Below are 4790 nucleotides of genomic sequence, written 5' to 3'. Positions count from 1 at the left end.
TTGGTTACACAGAGGGAAATGTTAGCACCCAAAGTGTCCTAGGTACTCCTAGGGAGCCCTTTTTATGTGTGCATGTGTTTTAGTATAAAATGACGTTTGCAATAAATAGAGTGAGGGGATGAGAAAAGAATTCATTAATTATATTTTTATTTTATTTTGACAAGACCTTCGGACTTGTGCCTACTTACCAACATAAAAATGAGGGATCAAAACCTCGTAGTTCATGGTAACAATTTTAAAATGAGTGGATTGATTTTAATAACAGTTTAAATTTAAAAGAGGCACAAAAGGGCCTAATATAGTTTGAATGTGTGTTAGTTCTTTTTGTCTTTTATTGACATTTGAAGTTAAGTATGGTTAAATTCATTTACAAGTTTGATTTAATAAAAGAGTGTAAAATGCAATGGCATAAGGCCAAAGTTTCTAATTTGCAATGAAGTCTAAGTTTAAAAATCACAAGCAAAGAAGATTTTGAAAAGAGGGAGAGATTTGAAATTTAAGAAGTGGGAGGAGATGAAGAGACTAATCGTAAGCAAAAATTCAAAAGTTAAGAGTTGAACAGATTTGACCAATGGGATGCAATCCAATAGACAAAAACGTCATATAGAAACCCACTTTTCCTTTGGACTTTTGAATCAAGGAATATCAATAAGCAAGCAATATGAAGAGCAAGGCATCAAATAAAGATAGCCACATCCAAGATAGCAACTTCATAGTCTTCTTCATAATCTTCCTCATATATCAGATGACATACTCCTTGAATGGCTAAGAATAAGGCATTAGACACAGGTTTAAAGTAACATTTGCATCAAGACCATGTAGCAGATAAACTAAAATGGATCCCAATACTTGCATCAGATGAAAGCTCACATCACAATGACTTGGTTTCAGAAATATTGGCATTGGCCAAGTCCTTTTGCATAGGGAATGTTGCCTAATTCTAAGTCCAAAGCTCAGATCAAATCCAACAGTCCACACAAACATTTTTTAGGGGTTTTTGTTGTTTATTAAGTATTTTAAGGTCCTAAGGCCACAAGCACAAACAAAAAATACAAAATAAATATATACAATCACAATATATGGCTCAAGTGAGCAAAGGGAAAATGACATTGAAATAATCAAGTTAAATGATATGTATAATGGAAAATGATAAATGGCTTGAACTTAAATGGCATAAATTAAATGGCTTGAAATTAAAAGCAACTAATAATAAGAGTTAGTCATATGTTAGTTGATTAGATGTTAGTGAAGTTTTACTTTTCAATTATTTAAGTCATTCTTTGGAGAACACTCAACCCTCTATTCACAAGCATGGATCCTTGAACCAAGACATCTCCCATAGGAAGGAAAAAAGGCCAAGTTTCCATACAATACCATGAAAGGGAGGAGACTTACAATCTCACTTACTAGAATGATATGCCTTTTGTGTCAAAATTTAGCGCTATGTTAAGAAATCGTAATTGGACTTATGTAGAAGTCACAACTATCTGAGGTCGGGCAATAAATTTTTTGGTGTTAATTCATGTTAGAGATATGGTATAATGAACCATACTCCTAAAACATACCGCACACAAAAAGAAAATGATCAAATAGTGGACCTAATCTCATCCATACTTGTATTGGTTCATGAACCAATTAGCCTTAGGATATTGAGATGTCATTGGCCAGTGACAAGAATGGGATAGAAAAGGATTGAAGATGAAGAGGGAGGGGAGATGAGACAAATACAAATTGGTCATGGGAGGAGTTTTATCAAATTTAAATCATTCATTCATTTTGGGAGATAAAATATACATTTCATCAATCCCCTAAATCCAATGATTTTAATCCATCAAAAGTCAACTCAACCTTGACCAAGGCCCAAACACATAGTCAAACTTCACAAGTCAATAAAAGTGGCTCAACACAATTTATTTTCAATTAAACAAATTCAAAATCAATTATAAATGCATTAAATTAAATTATGTTTGATCAAAAACCTAAAACCTCTTGAAAACACCAAATAAATGGCCAAGAGATTTATCATAGGTCAAACAAGGTCAAAGGACCTTGGAGAAAAAATTCACTATTTTTGAAAAGTCAGAAGTATTTTTAAACAATTATAAATATACACAAAAATAATTAAATCATGAAAAATAGCAATATTGATCAAAAAAAATTAATTCAGAAAATGAAAGAGGAAAATATTTGAAATTTTTTGGTGAAAGTCCCATATTTTTTGGATCAATAATGAAATTAATATGAACTAATGAAAATAAAGCAATTAAAATGAAAATTTAGAAATTCAAAAATACGTGGAACATCTGATCTCCCTCATTAATTGAGGTGGCAGATCAGATGGTCCAAAGCGCGCGTTTTACAAGGTCTCATACAAATGAGATGCGCGTGTGGTAATTAGAAACAACGCTCAAGATTAAAACAATTTAAACGAATCCTATAGTTGAGATGCTTCCAACACATCGCCGGAGCCAGAGCTCCGGTCTTCTTCTCCGGTGGACCTCACTGGACTGGTCCACCTTCAACCATCACCAAAATGAAAAAGCAAGACATAGATTTAAAGAAAAAATGCTCAAGAGCTTGAATTTGGCCTCAATTTTGTCTAACTCCAAGTATATAAGAAGATACAGGGAGTTGAATTTTGAGGATCATGAATTGAGTTGCTTCGATTTGACCTCAAAGCAACTCAATCTTCTTGCCTACATTGGGAGGACTTCAGACAACCAAAACTCAACAAGATTAGTGGAGAAATAAGAGAGAATCGAAGAGGAGAAGTTTCTGAAAATTCACCTTCGAGTTGATCCAATTTCACTTGATCTTGATCTGGACTTGATTGCTTTCTCCTCCTCTTGCTTGCAGAAACCAAATGGAATGAAAATGGAAGTGAATTTTGGAGTTTGAACTTCCAAATAGATGGTGAAGTTCAAGCTCGATTTCAAAAGAAATCTCAGACAATTCTATGGAAGTGAGGGTATGCAGAGGTCTAGCAAAGCTTGGGCAAGGTGTTGATGATGAATCTGAAGCCTTAAGCTTATTTAAATAGGCAATGTGTTTGATATTTGCACCACTTGAAAATTGGACAAAAATAGTAAATCACTTGCATGGGTGCATGGGCAATCATTTGGGTCTCAAGAGTGATGCAATCCACTTCCAAATCGTGTACAAGGTCTGCTGAAATCATTGTGTGCAAGCATGCAAATGGAAATGATCATGTGATGTTCAATCTTGCCAAAACACTTCCCATAATGAAGCCATGCGCAAGTACTTCAATTTTAGTCCAAATGCGATATTCTTGGATGTTTTGGAAAGGTAAGATCAAGGGGAACAACTTTCATGTTGAACACTTTTTCATTTGAAGCTTGTATCATGATTCATTTTAAGGTGGAAGTTTGGGAAATCAGACATATTTGAAAAATTTCTAAGTCCCAAGTCAAATGTTCACTTCTTCCACCTCTAATAACTTTTTCTATGGACTTCAAATGAGAAACTTTCCTTCACAAAAGTTGTAGATATTTCAAACCTATTAAATTTGGTCACCAATTTGACCTTATTTTGATTTGGCATAAAAGAGTTATGTATTTTAGAAGTTGAGGAAAATCACTTGTTCAATGGTATTGGTCCAAAATGACCTATAATGTTTCCTCTTGGAACATGCATTTGAAAGTTGAATTTACACTTCCTCCAAGCATAAAAGTTGAAGTATACATATTGAATTTGATCATGCAATTTGAATGGATTTCATATAATAAAAATTGAGCATGTTATGGCTTTGGGAAGTTGACTTCCAAACTAGGGTTTAGACAAAATGACCTATAATCTTTCACCATAAAAAATGACTTTCCAAGAAAACTTAGATCTTGACCTTAACATGAACGTTGTTTGGAATGTCATTTAGAGTAATGTTTATCTTGGAATCATTTTCATATGACAAACATTGTAGGAGATAGGGTCTAGGGAACCCCAGCTTTGACTAGTTGGCTTTCTCTGGTCAACCACCATGAACCAACTTACTAGCTTGACATTCTCTTGACTTTTGGGACTCATGAAGGATAATATATGCATAAGATGGTGTAATGTGAAGTATCCCTTTAAATATTTGATCAATTGTTGAATAAAGTTGTTGAAGAAGTCACACAAGATTCCTAGATGAATTAGGGTTTCCAAGGCAAACAAACTCCAATCTCTTGATGATTTTTTGATCAAAATAACATGTGAAGATCATGGGGTTCCATATATGATACTTAGAGCCAATGTAAACCAATTCTTGATTGAGCTCCTTTCAATGAGGGTCTTAAACCCTAGATATGAGCTTGATAGAGCATAGGTGAGCGCACATACTACCTACAAAAGAGTTAAACTAACAATGACATATTTTTGGTATTTTGGTTAGTAAAAAATAAATAAAAATGAAGTATGATACAATCAAAAGTGTTTGGTGATCTCTCCCAGTGCAAACCCAATGAAATAGGGTTAAGGAGAATGCCAAGTTTTGATTCAAATGCTAATGCATATGATGAGATAGCATGAGGGATATTAGGATCAAAATTGGGGTCTTACGGGTATTAAACCTTAGATATGAGCTTGATGAGGCACATGTGGATGCACATAGTACCTACAAAAGAAATGAAACTACACTAGACATATTTTTGGTATTTTGATTAGTAAATAAAGAAAAATAAAGTATGATACAATCACAAATTCTTGGTGATCTCTCCCAAAGCAAACCCAATGAATGAGGGATGAAGAGGATACCAAGGTGTGATCCCAAAGTCAATGTAAATGATGAGATGTAA

Source organism: Lathyrus oleraceus, chromosome 1 (assembly GCF_024323335.1).
Source record: "Lathyrus oleraceus cultivar Zhongwan6 chromosome 1, CAAS_Psat_ZW6_1.0, whole genome shotgun sequence".
Taxonomy (NCBI): Eukaryota; Viridiplantae; Streptophyta; class Magnoliopsida; order Fabales; family Fabaceae; genus Lathyrus; species Lathyrus oleraceus.
The sequence above is the reverse complement of the archived record's forward strand: the minus strand, read 5'-3'. Positions refer to the sequence as shown.